We start from the raw sequence: 22,928 nt of genomic DNA on the forward strand, positions 1-22,928 counted from the left end.
CATTTTTTCACATTTTTTGCAGGACACAACTGCCCAAAGAGGGACTGTCCCTCGCAAAGTGGGACAGGTGGTAACCCTATGTAATTACGCGATACTTGAAACAGTAAGCTGTCTGTGCAAGAGCAGAGTTATGTGCAGAAATGTACCCGGATGTTATGCGACTAACGTTTTGCACGTTGCTAAATGGAGCAATGACAGCTGCAAATACAGTATGAATACAGTCGAAGAAGCATTCCAATGTCCAAGTCCAAGGCCAGTGGCGGCTTTGTCCATTGGATATCAATAAACCAGTAGTTGTCCTCCCCCGATCCCTGGTGTGAAAGCATAGCGCAGCACCACGAGAACGCTCTGCACTTCAAAACAAGACATATGGATAATATACATGCAAAATGTAGGTTTAGTTAGATGTTAGTACGCCATGCAGATGAATGGCAAGCTGGAGACAACATGGCTACTGCGTACTGGTACTTATGTGTGGAAGTGCTCTGTCAGAGATGTAACGAAGCATTTGTAGGCAGTGTGAGGCACGTGAGGCTGAGGATAGTGAATCACAACATGTCATGCCATATGGGCCAAGCCTCTACAGTGTAGTCTAGGTTAAGGGGACTATTAGAGTAAAAGATAGGTGACAACATGAGTGTCTATGTACAAAGCACTGTAACCTCACCAGAGCAGTGTCACATGTGTGCTGTCAGTACTCAGTGGAAGAGACGTGTCATGAACTATCCTAGGGAAAGTCAGGAGACTGACAGCGTATGCCATGGATACCAACGATGTGACCTGCAAACCTGTCCACAGTGTGTCTGTGCCCGTGCGCACCAGTAAGCCCGAGTAAGCATGTATGCACACGTGTTAGCCTGTGTGCATGTGTGGAAGAACGAGTAAGCTAGTGTATGAGTGGTGAAGCCCATGTAATGTTGTGTATGTGTTTGTAAGCATGTATACATGTGTACTACACACATCACACACGTACTGCACAAACAGACCCACATGCTGCCAATACTACACACATCACTGAAATGGCACATGGATGGAGACTACATCATCAGAAGTAACAGTGCTGTAAACTATGCTTCAGTGATGGTCATAGCTGCAATGCATCATGCCTGCTGAAGTACACCTGAAAGTAACACACTGTGTGTTAACAGCATGCTAACATCAATACAGTGGAATAAAGCCACCGTGTGCAGCAGCACCAGATCAGTCAGATCCTGCATCAATGTTAAACATCACAGGTGGTGGCACAGGTGACATCATATGCACAGGGTGTGGTGTTAACATGTCCAGAGCTGTCATAGAGCCATCCAATGTACACGTAGGGGTGTGTGTTTGTGTGTGAGGGACAACGGTTATTGCATGGCTCAATGGTGGGGCAATGGGTGCGCATGTGTGATAGCCATAGCTGTTTGTGGTACGTGTGTGTGTGTGTCTGCATATACACAGGTACAGCATGTGTCAGCCATATACAGGAGGTTGTGGGACAGTCACAGATCGTACCTGCAAGGCTGTAGAGATCCCCATTACTGGCCATGGACACCCCTCCATGCATCCAACACAACTCAGTCCTGCACCTGTCAATGTCTACACATACAGTCCTGGGATCTGTACCACAACCTGTGGATAAACGTGTGTCTGTAATGTTAACCTGAGGTGCATAGAATTGACAGTTACTACAGATGGATATGAGCCATACTCACACTCCAATGTAATAACCACTGCTGACTGTTGTCGAGATCTGCATACGACCAGTCAAAGGTGCTGCACTAACATTGTTTCCAATGCCTGTGTAATACCCAACACAATAACCGGTCACTACACATGTATAACCCACGATCACTACAGCACACAGTATGTGCACTATCACAGAGCCATAGCAGATGTACATACATCCAAGGTGCTCACGTACAGACAATGCATCAGAGTCAAGAGTGATAATCCCAACATACATATCTATATACAATATACATTTTTTATATATATATATATATATATATATATATATATATATAGATAGATAAATACACACACACACACACACACACACACACACACACACACACACACACACACACACACACATACACACAAACGTGGCAGGGTTGGGAGCAGAACATAAATGTAAGCACTGTACCACACGACAGCATCACACAGTTACAAAACATGCTACCGTGATCAGTGGATCACATAATTCACACAGGCACATGTCTAGCCTGCAGACAGCAGCATCAAAGGCAAAGACTCCACACGGATGTTATGGAGAGTGAATACTGTAAAAGCAATGTACTGTTGTCATGCAGCTGGAAACACACACACACACTTGGCAGGGCTGGGAGTCGAACATACACCTAACTACCCTAACACACTACAGCATAATGAGATTACTGAACACAGCAGTCCCAGAGGCATACTTCCAGGTGGGTGACATCATCCGAAAAGGCAAAGACGCATATAGGGAATGTATGTGATGTGAGGCATCTAAAAGCTTTACGGTGTCCCCAGGCAGCTGGAAACACACACACACACACACACACACACACACACACACACACACACACACACACACACACACACACACTTGATAGGGCTGGGAGTCAAACATACACCTAACTACCTTATCACACTACAGAATTACGCATTTACAGAACGCGCTACCGAGATTACTGAGCACAGCACTCCCAGAGGCATACTTCTAGGAGGGTGACATCATCCGCAAAGGAAAGGACGCCGATAGGGAATGTATAGAGAGTGAGCAGTCTGAAAGCATATTACTGTCCCTAGGTAGATGTAGACAAACACATGGCAGTGGTGTAATCGGGGCAACCAAATATCTACAGAGCACTACAACAACACTACATAGATACGGGACGCGCCACAGACAGTACACCCTTCAAGACAGCAACCAGTGTGTTCAATGTAGGCATCCATCGTGACATTAAAAATGGACATCTGTTGCCTGGATGACCACCATCGCTATACTGGATGTCAATGGCCATGCCCACACGCTTAGTATCACATGTCTGTTTGGAATGTACTGTGTGTCCATCTACACAATGGCGTACTGGGCATGCTCACGCACTTAACAGTTGCAAAGGGCCGTCTTGCATGCACACAGATTCTAAACAAGGAAGGGCGCAGTTTGGAATGTACTGTGTGTCTATCTACACAATGGCATACTGGGCATGCTCACACACTTAGCAGTTGCAAAGGGCCGTCTTGCATGAACACGGATTCTAAACATGGAAGGGCACAGTATGGTATTACTGTCCCCATGTACATGAGGGCCACTCACATATATTGACCAGTACACACTCAGGAGCTATCACAGATGTCTCAGCTGCATATCACAGAGGTACACACTACAATCTACAATGTAGCCCTCCGACATCAGCATGTCATTGGACCAGCAATACACAGCCATACATTAACACAGCACCGTGTGACTCATGACCAGTGGACTGTACATAGGTCTACAGCAACTGTGCAGACTACACATGTACCGACAGGGTTCCATCATGTGTTATGCATTGCAATGATACCACTGTACATAACCAGGTCAGCTCTACACATACCAGGGGCCCTGGGTCTTACACAGCTGTGACAGATGACTGTCGCTGTACACCAACCAACACACATGTTTGGCTATGTCATACATGTAATTGCAGTGGATATGTGCATGGACCACACACACAACACATATGTACATAGCATAACTTTTGCTGTCCTCCATGCAGACAAGTGGCTACAGCAATTATACGCACGCAAATGGAAGGTGGGTCCATGGCTGTTGAATGCTAACAGTACATGAGGCAGCAATGTTGACCGAGGACACATTCCCTCTGTACTAGTTACCCATGACACCCATCATATCATACAACAGTCTATGTGTTATGTATGTCAACACACATGTCCATCAATTGCATTGCATACAAACATGGCTACATGACAGGCATGTAGGACCAACACACATGTACAATCTGTAGTGTGCATGCAGCTACCATGCATGTGCAGTAGCTGATGTAACTAATCTGTGCCTAACTACAACATGCAGTTGCAATGCAGCCCCATCATTGACACCTGTATATGGTGATATACTGACAGTACGGTAGGATGTACAGCAGGTATGGATGGATGTGTGTACATAAAGTGGTGATCCACCTGTGTAGATGGATGTTTGCTCACAGGTGTGTCACACGCCATCCTACCATTACATGTGCAAACAGTATGCTATGTTACCGTTACTTGACGGTGGAGACATAAAACCTACACAGCGGTCAGGTGTCACCGACAGTACGTCACTTGACACCTGTAACACTTACATCCTCCCATGTGCATATAGCAGCACAATTGCTGAAGGTAGCATTGGTACACAAAATGCGGCCAATACTGCTGCATGTCTGTCAGACGTATCATCATATAGCAGGTGTATCATTCACAGTACTGCCATGTGTGTTTGCTTGTGTGACCATATATGCCAAATATGGTGGGGAATATATCCCAATTGTTACACACCCCTGTACACTGTTGTAGAGATCTGTACATACTGCAGTGTGTAAAGCATGACGTAGGCAGATGTGGTGTGTGTATCACACACATCAGCTATCCATATGTGTATGACATTTGTGGTCTCCACAGTGTGTGTGTGTGTGTGTGTGTGTGTATAGGTATGTATGGCTGTCTGGTGCATGGAGTGAGGGTGTATGCTACCATACAGAACACACAGGATCCCTAACTCCTCATGGTGATGCAGTCCACTACCCTGTTGATGCCATCGGTCTCAGCCGCACTGGCTACATTTACATGTTTTTTCTGTGTCGTGTCATGTGGGTTCACAGTACTGTGACGGTGATGACCACATAGGCAAGGGTCCTCACCTCAACACTATGGGGTGTGCATTATAGTGTTGTTGACCCCGTGAGTGTGAGCATGTTCCTGTAATGTGACAGGGTATTACTGCTACACAGTGAGGCCTCATGCTATCAAGTGGCCCCTAACATTATCATTGGCCAGACCGCTGTGTACAACCCCTGCACCATGTCAACATACCTGTGATGTGACCTGGTATGGATGTCACTTCTCTAGCCACTGTAGCCTATTAAACTGCCCACATGCTTCTGGATCAGTATATGTGTGGACATCTGTGTTATGTTAGACTTTCCAACAGTCAGGCCGAGGCTACGTATAGCATGCTGATATTGCCATATGTGCCTGTGAGTACTCCACAGTTACACATGGGAGACTGCAAACAGTGCTACCTGTAGGCACATGCAAGTAGACCATAAGGAGGGAACCAGGGCATCATTACCAACATGCTGTTACTGTTGTTACCAGGACACATACTGTGAACATATAACAATGCATGCTAAACCTGTAGTACATGGTATGTCTGGTGCGTGTCAACAGTACACAACTAATGTAATATACACGTCTCTCACTATTCACACACAACTAATGTAATATACACTTCTCTCACTATTCTTACACAACTAATGTAATATGCACTTCTCACTATTCTGTACACCCTGTGCATCAGACCACTTGAGCATGTCCCTGCACCAATGGTGTGGATGACAGGGATACAGCACAGGCTTCATCATATGCACAGGGTGATAATGTTTGCCAGGGGCATAGGCCGCACCAATGGATGACATCTTGTGTGTGGGTAAGGGCCAGTGATATGATTGGACATGTCTGTTCAGTATGCATGTGGGTGTTGTGGTGCCCTACAAATATCTTTGCTGTGTGCGTGTATGTGTGCACACAGTTCTGCCTTTTGTGAGGCCTACACAGGGTATTATTGACAGCTCCAGATTGTACAGACCACGTTGTAAAGCTCACTGTGTCCGGTCACGGCCACATGACCTGTGCCTGCCAGGGGTTGCACTGGCACTACCAGGCAGAGGTACAGCTTGGCTACTGTCCAACGACACATGTCCACTGGAACTGTGTCCCCACTGGAAACATCCAGGGCCACATCTACGAGGCCTGCTGTGTCCTGGTGTGGACAGCGCAGCACCAGCTGCACTGCTACTGCTACCAGCACTATGGGAGTGGGCATGTGAGGTGGCACGCTCACGTTGACCCGCACTAGGTGGTGTAGCTGGCCTACATCCACGTGGCCTACGCCTCACTCCTACAAGATGTTCCAGCACAGACAGCTCACGCTTGCAGATTGCCATGCCATGGTCAAGGATTCCGACCATTTCACCCAATCACCTGTCCAGAACATCAGCAATCTGCTGTTGAGCATTTGCCAATGCCTGGATGTTGTCATTTAGGGTACAGATAGCAACCCTCTGCAGCCACTGCCCTTCTCTGTTCTGCCATTCAGCACGTGCCTGTGCTGCCATTATAGTCTGGAACATGCGTCTGGTGATACCAGGTGCTGCGCTCTGTCCTGCAGGTGCATGGCTGCCAGAGGTTCTCCTACGGGCAGCACTGACCACATGCCTGTGTGGCACATCTGCAGTCATTACACTGACACCATGGTGTGTAGTCACACCTTCTGTAGCCACCACACATTCCTGTTCCACGCTAACAGATGCTGACTGTTCTTCCTCTATGGCCACTGGTGATGTAGTATGTGCTGGCAGCAGAACTGTGTGCGGGGATGAGGGGGACATAGCTGGGATGGCAACCACTGGCACAGATTCAGCCCCTGGCAACCCTACCTGTACCTCATGCATATGTTCATCACTGCTAGTATCTGTGGGGACACTAACATCAGATGGACCGCAGGAGGGTAACGCACCTACATCACCAGTGAATGCAAAGAAATACTCTAAATTACAATAGACACACACACACACACACACACACACACACACACACACACACACACACACACACACACACACACAGACACACACACACACACACACACACACACACACACAGACACACACAGACACACCATGCATGTGATTTGACAGATGGCATGCAGCATGCCTGTGATACAGCAGAGGGCATGCAGCTCAGACATTAATAGTGTTAGTAAGCATACCTCCCTGGGGTGCACACTACAGCAAGCAGGTGTCATATCAGTAGCCATGCAGTTCACACAATCATGGTAGTATGCATGCATCCCCGTGATACACCATGTGGACCAGAACAGGATAACAGTACACATGGCTGAAGTGACATTGACATGTAATCGGCTGACTTGTGCATTAACATGCATACATGTCTGACACAATGGTGTCCTGACACATGTACAGCATCATAATGGGCATCACATTGCGGTGTTGTCTGTATGCCCTACAGATAGAATGCATGTTTAGCAAATGAGCATGAGCATGGAAGGGTAGTGTGAGCCGTCTACATTGCTATACAGTGTGAAGTACAGACACTGTGCCATTGCATGGCATCATGAGGCATCTATATTGCTGTACAATGCATAATATGTAAACATTGCATAGCCATAACTGCATGCATACCCATGACATAACTGTGGATTGTGACCCAAGATGCTGAGGTGTATACACACCAAACCATGCTGTGTCAAGCAGCAGGTCACTGGAGGACCTACAGATGACACCCCTGCACAAAAACTACAGGGTCTTAGCTGCCTGGCAACCATGTCCACACATAGCGGACATGTCAATTCACCATTTCCCACATGACATTGATGTACCACACAGACGAGGTGCACAGCTAATGGTGATGTCCTACAACAGCAAGGGAAATGTACAGTATATGTGGCCTGATGTGGTGTCAATGTCTGTGGAAGCTGTACAGGTGACTACTGTCATGCTATGACACAGTCGTGATGTTCAACAGATCTTATATGGTAGACTTCAGTGACACCTCCACTAGCTGTGCACAGGCTTTTAGGATGTCCAGTGTACCACATCAACTGTATAATCAGTCAACTAAGGCTATAATTGGACCATGTGTGGACAATGTGCAACAGGGTGTAATCACATCACATCTACTGTGTGGCTACATGTCTCTGGTCATCCCCCATGGACATGTGTGCCCATATGTTGACCAAATGTGTGTGATGGCCATCTATCTCACATGTCTGTGTTGTCCCATATGACATACACCCATAAATGTCAGATATGTCACCATCCTATGGTGGCTGGCTATGGAGACAATGGGTTGTATGTTTGGTATGTGGGGTATGGGTCATGGGATAGTGTGACAATATTGCAGCCAGAACACTACGTGTCTGGGACATGTCAGATGGCACATCACAATGTGTGCAGCCAATGCAGGGGCATATAACACAATGGTGACACCTGTGGGCTGCCCATATCACAGCTCACTGTGTGGTACTGTTTGTGTACCACACATGTTGTTCCAATGCATACTACATATGCCTCCATTGCAGAACACCTCCACCGTTGTATGCACAGCTGACCACACATGTAGCAATGACAACTACTGTGGTTTCAAGCTGGTGTATCATTTTGTTTGTATATATTGCACATGGGTGGCCTGTGTGAATGATGGGTGATGCGACATGTATATCATGACTGGGCCAAACATCAAGTCTGCAACTGTTAACTGGCCAAATGGCAAATAGATCTATGCTTTAACATGCCTGATACTGATAACAGTCTCACCTGCAATGGACTCATGTCTGTGCGGCACACCAGAGGTAATTGTATAGGGGTGACACAACAGTATGAACATTATCCATGACTGTATGACAGCCATAGGGTGCACTGTGCATGTTAACACATTTGCCTGTATAATAGCATATAGTATGCACATGTGTGCATACACAGGGTAGCATACTGTAGTATGCAGCATGTGTGCCCACATACCTTGCATATGTTGTTACTTTACATAATGTACAGTGACACATGCAACTAAATGGAATATAATAGCCATATGTGCAGTACTGACTTACCAGGCAACTCCAGGCTCACTGGTTGGTAGACACCCACCTCCACAATGGCAGCTAGTGTGTATGTATGCTGTTCTGAGGGTGTCCCCAGACTGGCCAGTAGCTCCTCGGTGTGTGTGAGTGGGGGCTGGGTTGGTGGCCCACCACCTGTTCCACCTTGTTCCCTGGCGATTGCAGTGGCATGCTGTTTTGCATGTCGTATCAAGTCCATGCAGTGTCTGCGCACCTGCTGGTAGGTGCGGTTATGGCCACCCACATCGTTCACCCTCCTGCGTAGATCCTGCCACAGGTTGTCCTGCTGCTGGGCATGCTGTGGCACATGGCTGAACAACACCTCGTAGTTCTCATGGAGGTACGGGATGAAGACATCATCCTACTGGCGGCTGTACGCTGGAAGGCATGTATGAGACATTATCTGTAAGACAAAATGATGGTGACAGATCACAGTTTCAGAGATGTACAGAGATACTGCTGCACATACATTTCTATGACATCTAGTACATCTGCACTGTAATCTTTGCAAATCATCATGACACTGACACGACTGACGTGTTTGTGTCACACACATGTAACACCCGTTATGCATTGGATATCATCACCATATATGTGTGTCACCTCATTACAGTGTTCACACTCCATGTGAATGCTGTCTTAATGTGGGCATGTGTATTTGCCTGCACTGGTGTTCTTACCTATCTGCACATGCCTTGATGTGTCCACGGTAATGCTGTTGACCTTGATGCTGTGTATATGTCACATATCAACACAGAAACAGCCTTAATGGACTTGAGCAGTGACAATGCACACATACGCATGGACACCTGTACATGCATGTGTTTTGCCATATACATCTACACAGCACTGTACAGCTGTTCAACATCCTGCCACGGATCGCCTGTGTTGCACATGTGATAGACATGGGACAATGGCTAGTCGGACATCATTCGCAGGGATGGTTATCAACCATAGCATGTACGGGCAAGGTTTCCTAGCTGTAACAGACAGCCAGTATGCCACCGCGAGGTTCAGCAGTGCCACATTACTGATCCGGACAGTTGGTACTACATCTACCATGCGGTCATCACACCATGTATGACTGGGATGACATGTGCAGCTTTGATGGACAGGGTTGCATGGTTTGGTGGGAGTATGTCACATGCATGGCACAGGGATCTGTCCAGCATGTGGCGATCCTAGTATTAGAATGGTGGCTGTCCATGACGTATGTCTTACAGATCAGGATATGGACATGTAGCATGTCCATCATCATGGTGTAGCAAATGTCTTTATGCAAGGTAGACAGCATGCTGCATAGTGGAGGTGAGGATTGTGAAGGCTGGTATCGCCCATCCACGCATGGCCATTACCCCTTAAAGGTGATATGTGATCCAATATTGGTCACCCAGTGCTGTATATGCCTGTCCAATGATCTCCGTGCTCATGGATGGCACCCTGTCATGACATGGGTACCTCGTATGACTACCCAAGGGGCCTGGAGACATCACCAAGGCAGAGAGATGTACTGCACAGCACCATCCCTTTCACAGTGTCCATAATGTTGACCACAGCCTAGGTGGTAGTTAATGGGTACAGAGATGTTCACCTAGCGGTGACAATGCTGATATCATCCATCAGAATGTGCACATATGTCACACACCTCACCCACACAACCCATTCTGTATGTTGTTCACAACACTGACACAGCTATTCCTCATAGGTCATGGCCATTCACATCCTTACATACACAGATGCCTAACATTTGTCTGTGTGGTATGGGCTACAATGAGGGTGGAGTACAACACATTAACCCTGCTCTACTGTAGCTGGCACTGGTGTGATATGCACGTCACTCTGGCACCTTTTGTAGTTGTGAGTCTGTCAACAGGCCACTGGTAGAACACTCCTGTGACATACAAAGGTATTTGTAATCAAACATCCGTACTGTCTTGTACATCTGTACTGCTAACATCTACAGTGATAATGGTTCATGGACATGCACACCAAAGTCAGCAGGGTTATAGTGCGGTGCCACCCATTATGACTGTCATCACCACTTGTGGGTTGATATTATCCAACACCCTATCTGTATTTTATGGTCATGCTAGGCACTTGTTCAGAACTTGTGAGCATGTCATGAGCTACTGATTAATATAGCACCCATTCCACACCATTTCCCACAGGTACACTGGCTGTCCTAAAATTTCCAGCTTGCTTATGGTACAACAGATTCTGTACACATGTAACGCACATATCCTGTGAGACATGGTTGTATATACAGGCATGTCCAACTGTCACGTACCAGTGCTATTGTCTGTCTATATGATGGATATGTCGTACATGTGGCAATAGAGCAATTGTCTCATGTACACATTCAATACTCACCTCCCAACATACGACACTACAGCCTGTGGGGGATGCACTTATGCAGCCCTCCTGGGGGTAATGCAGTCACCAACTCTGACTGCACCTGACAGTCATGTGGGGATGTGTAACATTCGCAACACACCCCACTCATCACATAGACTCACATGATCTCCACCGCAGGCCACACATACGAGGACAACTTGTGCAGTACCTCTCCATACTCTGTGTAGGCACCAGAGGCAGCCCCCATCATGGAACACAACATCACCAACTTATAGCCCACAGACTCATGTGTGCCCATCACATACAGCCAATAGGGTGTTATAACATACACAACACACCAGTCATAGGTGACTCTCTAGGCGGTCACACTGCAGTTCCACACAGCAGGCTATACAAGGCGATAGTCACTTACATCTTGCTGTCAAGTAACTGGTTCTGCAACATAAACTATGCACCCATGCCACACCTCACCAGGTATGATGTGACTGTCATTCTCCATGTTAGTGTGACTGCCCTGAGATGCCACTTCACAGACTACGTGTGCAGTGACATGCAATAGCTCACCAGTCTTGTAGCCCTGAAGGTGTGGGACTAGCCCTGGGGAGCATTATGCATTCTTCCGGACCCGATACCACTGTACAATGACTGACTGTGTCACTTCAACAGTTGTCTATGCTTCTGCTGTCATTCCACAGGCATCTGGTATCTGTCCGCTTTGACTGACCTGGTCAAACACAATGCTTTGGCACAGATGACCTGCACCTGTCAGCCCTGGGAGTACAGATCACATGTAAGGATCTTGCTGCTTCTATACTGCCTGTCTTGCACAGTTTCCAATAACAGTCACTGGCAGAACGGGAACTGGCAAGCAAGACATGGGGTCATGTGACACAATGCTTGCATCTTCCTCTGTGACGCACGCAGGCATGGCACACCTTATAATGCACCACTCCAATATCTCTGCAGTGACTGAGACCTGCCTCTAGGCTCTGCAGAGCACACCTGCAATGACAGGTTATAGACAGACCATACCTTTCAGGCACATACCTGGACCGGCACACCCACACCTGAGGTGTTCCCATATCCCACTATGTTGTACACACATCTTGGCTAGTTACTTAGCACAATGCATCAGAGGTGCTCCACATGCAACTAACTGTGTCCGGAACCACTATACACATTGTAACAAGCTACAGATTCAACAACATACCCCACAGTTACCAGACCTCATTTGTTGGTGTACTGGACAGTAGGGCTCAGACAGCTACTACTGATGTGTGACTGACACTACCCCACACTTAACTGGGATAGCCACTCATGTACCAACACATCCATGAGTCATAACCTCCACTCGGCTGGATCAACCCATACACACCACCTCCAAGACCAACATTAACCTTGACATGAACACTACCAACATATGACTGGTGTTCCACACCTGGGGTTATCCCCTCATTGGTGGAGCCCGAACATATGCTAATCAACCTTGTTAGCCACATCCCGGCACCACACCCTTCATGGCATACACAGTACATGAGTACTACAACACCTACTGCAGACGTCTTATGACAGCGGTTGTTAACGTCATGACACCCGTGCAGATGGACAATGCACATACAAATGCTGAAACATACCCCAGTGCACTTCATTAGCATGTACACGACTGCCTGGATCATGCTATTCCACACAGAGCCATGATGGTACACACCAGATAACAGATGCCACTCTGGTGGTTAAGTTCCATGGACATAATGTACAACAACAGATGGTGGCTGTTGCACAGTGGTGTACAATCCCATGGGTGGGGTAGCTCACTGGTGAGCCTCGGTAGGGCCACGGGATCCCTCATCACATACTCCAAGACTAGCTACGTAAACATTACTGCGACACAGTCCGGGGTGTACCACAAGGCATTATGGTGGTATGTCAGTAGTCGATGGCAACACCCACATCTGCTCTCACATACAACAGTCACTCAGGAACATTACAGACCCAGGTGATGTTGGCAACATGCTGGCGGATGGATTCAATGCTAACATTACACCCTCTCACTCACTACAGGGCCACAATCAATGCAGGAACATTGTGGTGTCCCTGCGGTCACACCTACACAGTACTAACCTGCACTCTATATGTCCTGGGACACTGGCCCCATGTCACCTTCCAAAGTCCCAGGCTGTGATGTCCACAAACCTCTGAATGACATGTCTCCCCACTAGGTCACCATATTCAGTAATAGCCTTGTATCAGACATTGTGGCCACTGAATGGCACACAGCAACATTTATCACACTCCACACAGGTGGCGCCACAATGAACAAGTGGGACTATAGTCCTACACACTTGACTGGACTATTCTGCATGGCTATGGGGCACATCATCAAGGACGTCATTCACAGAGACATTGTTGGGCTCTGGTCCTTTGATGCCACCCGGGTTGGACTTGTTAGGGCTATAGCATGGCCTCTACACCTGGTGGACTCCTTTCATACAGTTACCAGGGTAGTTGATGACGGTACGGGAGTCCACACATCCTACATTGTTCATAGATTCATAGGTTCATAGGTTGGTACTAGGCTATCAGCCCTAGGGCCTATACAAGCCTAGCCATAACAATTCCCTGGCTATTTCTTCCCACATTATTTACTTTCCTGGACCCCTGTCTAGCAGGGTGACTGACGTGATCCCTGGGGTGAATTTCCTTTCTCCCATCCAATCATCAAGGTTCCTCTTGAAGAGGTTCAAAGAGGCACTCTGCTTGACATGTATGGGCAATCTATTCCAGAGTCTGGGGAGTCTCTGGGTCAGGAACCTATCCCTCTAGCATGTTTTATTTATTGTGATGACAAGGTTTAGATCCCTGGAGCATGTAGCTCTGAGGGATTGGGATTTCTTTAAGTGTAGCATGTCCAACAGCTCTGGGTTTGACATGGCCTTGTATGTTAAGCAGAGATCGCCTCTGAGTAGACGATATGCAACAGAGTATAGCTGGAGTTTTTTAAGGCGGTCAGTGTAGGGCATCTGCTTTGGGCCTGTGATTCTTTTAGTGAGGTATTTCTGAGGCCTTTCCAGTTGTTGCAGATGTCTTGAGAGGTACATACCAAATGGGGCGTTGTATTCTATAATGGGTCTAATGAGGGATGAGTACAGTGGGACAATGACCTCCTTTTTTCCGGATGAAAAGCCCTTTGTGATGAGGTGTGCCACATAGAAGGATTTCCTGACTGTTGTGGCGATGTGGTTATTGAAGGTGAGACCACTGTCCACCTGTGTCCCTAAGTCTCTTATCACACTTTCTGTGTTTAGTGTACTGCCACCTATATGGTAATTCATGGATACATGTTTTTTCCCAAAGGGGATAACAACACATTTCTTGGCATTGAGCTTGAGCCCATGGCTCTGGCACCAAGCATCTGTTTCTGTAAGGCCCTTTTGTAGATTATCCACATCATTTGGGGATTCAATAATGGGTCCCAGTTTGCAGTCATCTGCAAACTTTGTTAGCCAGAGTCCCTTAGTGTTGACCTGTACTTCAGAGAAGTAGATGCCAAACAAGAGCACCCCAGGACTGAACCCTGAGGTATTCCACTTGTCACTTGTCTGGAGCTGGATTTGGAGTCGGCTACTTTTACAGTGTGGGTTCTATCAGTAAGCCATTTAGCAACCCATTGGGTGACATAGGGATTAATGCCCAACTTAGTAAGTTTATCTATGATTCCAGAGTGGGGGATGGTGTCAAAGGCCTTGGCAAGGTCTAGATAGGCTGTGTGGACCACCTTACCCTTGTCCATGGCTCTGGAGACTGATTCAAAGAAGTCAGTCAGGTTCAGGAGACAAGATTGGCCCTTCACAAACCCAAACTGGGTGGGGTCCAGTGTTTGAAGGTTGCCAATGTCTTTGTTTATAAGTTTCGTGATAATACGCTCCATGGCCTTGCAGATAAGGCTTGTCAGACTGATGGGACGGTAGTTTCCGGGATCCAAGGTGGACCCCCCCCTTGTGGATTGGGATAACTGTAGCTCTGCGCCATTCAATGGGCATGAAACCTGATGTGAGGCTATGATTAAACATGACACTTAGGTGAGGTGCCAGTTCATATTGTAGTTCATGTAGTACACAGCCCGGGATGTCATCTGCTCCCATGGATGCTGCATTCTTGGCTTTAGAGAGTGCGTTTTGTACCTGTGTGGCCGTTATTACTGGAATTTGGCAATCTTCCGGTATTGAGATGGGCCATTTAGGGGGTGAGAGGGGGGTGAAGTTGGCACTGAATCGATCTGCCAGGATATTGGCAATATCCTTCAGATCAGTATATTTAATGCCATTCTGTTTTAGCTCAGAGCAGATCTGAGCATTGCCATTTAGATTCTTGACATAGTTATAGAATGCTTTGTGGTTGTCTTTGGAATCTTTGGCAATTTTATTTTTGTAACTAGCTTTGGAGGATTTTATGAGGCATCTCAGTTTCTTACTGAGGCTAGTAAGGGAGTTTTTTGCATCCTGGGATTTTCCTCTTTTCTGCAAAAGTTTCTTCCTTTTGTTGTAAAGTTTGTTTATGGCAGGGGACCACCAGATTGGCTTCCTTTTTTTGGATGAGAGCATTTTGGTTCTATTCTCGCTGGAGGTCCTCATCCCACCCCCACCTGAAATAAAAAAGACCACAGTAAAGAACTTCTCGAAAGCCGACTTCACACTTCTAAAGACTAGTGTGGTCTCCTTTAAGGCCCCCGAGCCGGCGGAAAACAGTACTCAAGCCGCTGAATCACTTACAAATGCCTTCTACCAGCACCTGCAGGACTGCATGGATAAGGCAATCCCAAGCAAAACAAAGACTCTTTGTACCAAAGGCAAGCATCCAGTCTGGTGGACCCCAGCCATAAACAAACTCTACAACAAAAGGAGGAAGCTACTACAAGAGAGAGAAAAATCCTTAAAAGGTAAGACACCCTTGATCACTATAAGTAAAAAACTAAGAGCTCTCATAAAATCATCCAAAGCAAATTTTGAGAGAAAAATAGCTAAAGACTCAAAAGACAATCATAAGGCCTTCTTTAGCTATGTTAGAAACCTGGGAGGAAACTCCCAGATATGCTCAGAACTAGTTCAAAATGATGTGAAGATTACTGATCCTACAGACATTGCCAACATACTGGCTGACAGGTTCAGTGCAAACTTCTCCCCTCCCCAAAGGAGAGATATCTATACCAAGCGATTGCAGCCCCCCAAACATCTCCAACGCCCAAGTGAGAACTGCTCTCTCCAAAGCAAAAAACACAGCATCCATGGGACCTGATGGTGTCCCCGGCTGTGTGCTCCACGAACTCAATGAGGAATTAAACCCACAGATAGGACAGCTGTTTAATCATAGTCTTACCTCTGGATACGTACCCAGGGAGTGGCGCACTGCAACTGTGATCCCACTTCACAAAGGCGGTGCCTCCACCGACCCTGGAAATTACCGGCCCATTAGCTTGACAAGCCTTATCTGCAAAGCCATGGAGAGGATCATAATGGACCTCATAAATAAAGACATAGGGAATTTGCAGACTTTGGATCCATCCCAGTTTGGCTTTGTCAAAGGCAGATCATGCCTTCTAAACTTGGTTGACTTTTTCAAACAGTCACCAAAGCCATTGATGAGGAAAGGCAGTCCATACAGCCTACCTCGATCTGGCGAGGCCTTCGATACAATACCCCACTCGGGTATCATTGAAAACTCATCAGCTTAAATGTTAACCCATACATCACAAGATGGGTTGCAAACTGGCTGAGTGACAGAACCCACAGGGTCAGAGTTGCTGGCGCCATGTCAGACTCAAAGCCTCTCACAAGTGGTGTACCACAGGGCTCAGTCCTGGGCCCACTCTTGTTTGGCATCTACTTTTCCAGTACAAGCAAACACAGGAGGGTTATGGCTGACAAAGTTTGCAGATGACTGCAAACTGGGCCATAGTAGAAAACACATCTGACACAGATATCCTTCAGAAGGGTCTCACAGAAACGGATAACTGGTGCCAGAGCCATGGCCTAAAGTTAAATGCCAAAAATGCATAGTCATACCCTTAGGAAAAACAAGGTTACCGCTAGCTACCAAATAGGTGGCAATCCACTGAGCACAGAAGAAGTTATCAGGGACCTGGGGACCCAGGTTGATAGTAGTCTGTCATTCAACACCCATGTAGCTAAAGTAGTTAGGAAGACCTTCTACATTGCCCACCTTATCATGAAGGGATTCTCATCTAGATCAAGGGAGGTCATAGTCTCCCTATACTCATCACTCATCAGACCAATGATTGAGTACAATGCCCCATTCGGAATGTATCTGACCCGACACTTGCAGCAGCTGGAGAGGCCACAAAAGTTCCTCACCAAAAGGATAAAGGGTCTCAAACATCTGTCCTATGATGCCCGACTGAAAGAACTCCAGCTCTATTCAGTCGCTTACCGCTTGCTCAGAGGTGACCTTTGCCTAACATACAAGGCCATGTCAAACCCAGATTTGATGAATATGCTTCACCTCAAAAAATCTAGATCCGTCAGAGCCACAAGGGCGGGAGACTTAAACCTTGACACGGCTATTAATAGGATGTGCTGGAGGGATAGATTCATCACCCAAAGACTCCCTATGCTGTGGAATAAAATCCCGGTATATGTGAGGCAGAGCACCTCGCTGGCCTTGTTCAAGAGAAATCTTGACCAATGGATGGGAGATCGCAGATATACTAATGGTAGAAAAACAAACTGCAAAAAGATCCAAAATCACACAAGGAATGCTGAGAACAAATCACTTTATGACGCAAAGCTTTCGGGTATGAACCCTTTCTCAATACTAAACACATACATATACACAAAGCAACTGCTTTTATACAGGCCTAGTAGTCATGTGACTGCAGCCAAAGTCACATGACTTATTCAAATATACAATTTAAAAAATTTAAAGAAACACACTGCAAAAAAGCATTTGTTAAAAAAGAAACTAAATATATACATATATATGATCACATTTCAAAACAATATCTAGCACATATATATTCTTGATTATAAAAATATAAAAATATACATATATACCTATAAAGTGATTTGTTCTCAGCATTCCTTGTGTGATTTTAGATCGCAGATATACCCCAGGGATTACCTCAGTGTCACTGCTCGACAGAGGCACAGCAAAATAATGGGTATAGTTCCCCATACTAAAGGGGTGGCGTAAGCCACAAAACTATGGGCTAGGCTTGTAAATGCCCTCTGGCAGATAGCCTAGTATGAACCTATGAACCTATGAACCTATTTGGGATGGCACGATTCATGCATGAGTGGATGTGCTCATACAGTGCCTTAGTGTAGGATTCAGCAGTTGAACTTTCAGTTCCCGTCTGCATCGGTGTCATGAAGTTTGTCACTTCTGACTTGAGTAGTCTTGACTTGTCCTCTCATTGCCTTTCAGCACCATTCTCCATTCTGGTATTGACAACATACACATCCACCTGCACATCGTACCCTATGTCTCAGGATGTTATGCAACGTGGCTCATGGACAGGACACACACAATGAGGGTAGCATACCATAGTACCTACTGCATTTCAGTTACATTTGGCATACCACAGTCCTCAGTCATTGGGCTTCTCATGTTCAGTATATGCTTTCTTGAGGTACAGGCTAGCACAGAGGGACTTTCCCTGCCTAGCTTTACAAACCCCTGCATACAAAGTGCCATGATTGATCCACCAGCTGATACTGACTCCATTCATATGGGTGTCACTGTGACAGATACCTGATATGAATATTATGGCCTCAGCTGCATGACATAAGATGCATGAACATCACCTTTGCATTACACCATTCACCCACTGACTATCACATAGGTGGTAGTCCCCTACATACATGTCACATTGTACATGTTTGTAGTACACACGTATGTCGCACCCACTCCTGTGGTTACCGTATTGCCACTGTGGCGTGGATATCCATCTACGTGGCCATACTTATCTGTACTGGGCTTGTAGCTGGTACATAGGCACCCATTGTACCTCTGAACTCAAGACTTCTACACACATTCAAGGGTACACCACTCCATTTAGGGTGTACCTTACACAACAGCTACAGCTTTACATACCACACCATTAACATGCCATGACGTTTATTGAGCTCTGACAGTTAAAGTATGCGGCTGAACTACGGACACCACATCTGTACACATTTGCATACTACATACTCAGGGGTGGCCTCTGCTGAACAGACAGGGCCCATGTCCACAACAATATTAATGGATATACTCCACATACGCGACATAAGCAAAAGCCACTGTGAGCAACATGTTCATGGATATGTGCACACACACAACAATGAGTGGGTTGTGCTTGAGGGTTACATTCCCAAACCGGACACTCACCATGCTTTGGAACATGAGTCCTATGTACATCACGCAGGGACACTCAGTAGCACTGTTCATGTGATACCTCCCTTGGTGGTTTGGAGACACATGTACGCCAGGGATCACTGCAGTGGCTGTACTGTGCAGAGGTGCAGGTAACACATGGCTCTGCTGTTCAGAGGACACTACCCTAGAGAGGTGCCACTGGTGTGAACACTGTAGTTGTGCTTACACATAGACTTGCCAGACTGCATAGTACCCCACAATGAACCTGTGAAGCTATTACATGTCCTTTGTGCATGGTTACTTGGTAGCCCTTCCATTTAGATTAGCTATCATGCTATTGCAATGTCCCGTGCCTACAAGCCATATGTATCCTGTTATTGTACATGCCAATAGACGATACCTTTGGTATGCATGATATGCCTGTTATGCTGTGTAGAATATCTGACATATCTACCTACAATACTATACATTACACATATTTCACATAGTATCCCATAATGCAAAGCATACTTGCACAGCGGGACCACCTTAGACATGTCATTGTCATTATATGCCCATACACATGCCTACTGTGACAGTATATCAACATATACTATCCCCTGCTATGGCATGTACTTGTTGGACATACCCTACCACTGATGGTGGGTTGTATGGAATTGTTCTGTTTAAAGCCCTCATGTAGCATCCCTTGTGATGTCTGTGATGTGTACCTTGTGACCCACTGCTGGACGCACAGTTTCTACCTGCGTTAGTATGTTCAGCAATACATCACTACATAAATACCTTTTCCCACTTTATGCATTGCAGACAGTTTTAATTAATGCAAACCAGGCTATACATACAGTAAATAATTAATAACAAACATGTTATACATAAACTTACATACCTAGTGTTCTACATACCTTGTTATTGTTACGGACTTTCGTCTCTATCTCTCTCACACTACTTAAACAGGTATTTTGTATGAGCATATGGTTTGAATGTCTGGCAAGTCATCCTTATATACGTCGATACCTGTAACATGTGGTTTCCTCCTGCCAATTGGTGTTCCTGGGTGACTAATTACTTGCATGTCAGCTCTGCAGCTACTCCATTTGCCAATTACATGGCAACAATGGGGTATAATTGAATTCTCCACTTGGGCGTTGCCCATTTGCCCTACCTTCGGGGAGACGGCCTGTATTGTGTTTTGTTATGTGTAATTGCAACTGCTATGCATAGAGACAATTATACTTTGGATTCATGTCCCCCGTAGATTGTGTGTGACAGCTAGAGTATTTGGTTCAACATGTGGATGTTCCTGTCATCCCAACGTCTGATAACGGACTATTGCAAACAAAACCTGTAACATCGCCGTTTGTTCCATTATATAACGGCTGCAATTTTGCATGGCACCTTTAATTGTGTCTCTCACAAGGTATGTTGACGGTTCTGCAGATGTAATTGACTAACTGGATGTTTGTGCTGTTATTACAGTCTGTATTGCTATAGTTTCTAGTGTGGGGGATGTCGGTGGGTGTACGTAGCATATACAGGTTTGTGGGGCTTGCATTTTTACATATTCCATATATATGTGTGTGGGCTCCATCCCTAATTAAAGAGCTATCTGTTAGTAGACTTATGTTATGGGATTGTACATTGGGCCGTTGTTAATTGGTTTCTATATAGTATGCAGGTGAGGTTGATATTTCCATACCTCCGGAATTGCAGCAATATGTAAAGGGGTATGTCTAAATGACAGCTATCCTGTGTATTTCTGTCCCAGATATTTGCAGTCATTGCAGTTGTGTTGGTAACAGAACCTCTTTGCCATGGGTTGCTACCTTTTCATATGGCCATTGTTGGACACTTGCGGGACGCACAGCAGTGTTTACAGGCCAACACATAGCCATGGTCAGTACACAGGTTAGCACATACTTTTATCCTCAATATATATCTATTGTGGGGCTTTGGCTACTTATCATATTGCATGTAACATTTACGTTTCTTACATACAGGCATAACTATTTAATGCAACTATTACATTATATATGGGACATATTAATGTCCTACAATCCCGGTCATTTGCCCTTTGTAATGTTTTATGTCAGGACACAGCTGCCCAGGAAGGGGCTGTCCCTCCTAATGTGGGATAGGTGGTAACAGTATGCCTATGGCTAGCTGTACCCACACCTACCATAATGATCTACCTCCGAGTTGGCACTAACAGACACATGATGCGGACACACACACACACACACACACATTACAGTCACATGGAGACGCACACAGCACCCTCAACACACACATACACAGACTACAGCACTCACAAACACAGTTGAACACAGTACCTACGTGGACCGCAACACCGGCAGCAGTAACTAAATGTCCCTTCATATCATCATACTATTACTCACGGTTGTACTGTTCCGGTACTGTGTTCTTTCAGTCATTCAGCCTCGTGGTTACGCATGTCGGTATGTTACACATTCCATAGTTGGCAGTATCCTATTTATTTGTACCTCCAAGGTGTTATGAATGTCGTTGACCTATCTATATATATTTGCAGATATCACTGAATCTGTATATATCAACATATATCACTCTATCGCCCTTTCTATCTGTATTATATATGTATATATGTGTACACATATATATGTGTATATATATATATATATATATATATATATATATATATATATATATATATATATAAATATCTGATGGGGAAAGTGACAGGCAAGATACACCTTTCATTGTGTGCTTGTTGGTGTATACTGTTTCCTGGAGTCCGCATGTTTGTGTCTGTACCTGTCACATTACACATCTGCCGTAGGTTAAGGTTACCAGCTGTCCCACTCTGCGAGGGACAGTCCCTCTTTGGGCAGTTGGGTCCTGCAAAATATTTGTAAACATGGCAAATGTCCTGAGATTTTAGAACATACTTATTTCCTATAGTTTATGTAATAGTTGCATAAAACAGTTATTCTGTATCTGAACCACCTATATGTTCTAGAAACAGAATAAGTAAGTAAACATTACAAGAATGAACTTTTATCTAGGCAAAACAGTGAAGTTCTGTATTTCGTACTGGCTGGGTGTATGTGTCAGCCTGCAGACATCTGACGTATGTCCCACATTGGTCATTTGAAGAGGTGGCAACCCTACCATAGGTACATCTTGGCTAGCAATAGTGTTAGGTGATTCTATACATGATTGCGTGTTCTACTCCTGGCAGTGGTTGTTCTACCCTTCAGAGCAGGCGCTATTATGACAGGGGTGAATAATGCTGATTTCACCTGTTCTGGACATCATTGACCATGATCTGTATGATATTCGGAGAAGCTTATCCCTG

This window comes from Protopterus annectens, chromosome 11.part0 (assembly GCF_019279795.1).
Source record: "Protopterus annectens isolate FY-2018-M chromosome 11.part0, PAN1.0, whole genome shotgun sequence".
Taxonomy (NCBI): Eukaryota; Metazoa; Chordata; order Ceratodontiformes; family Protopteridae; genus Protopterus; species Protopterus annectens.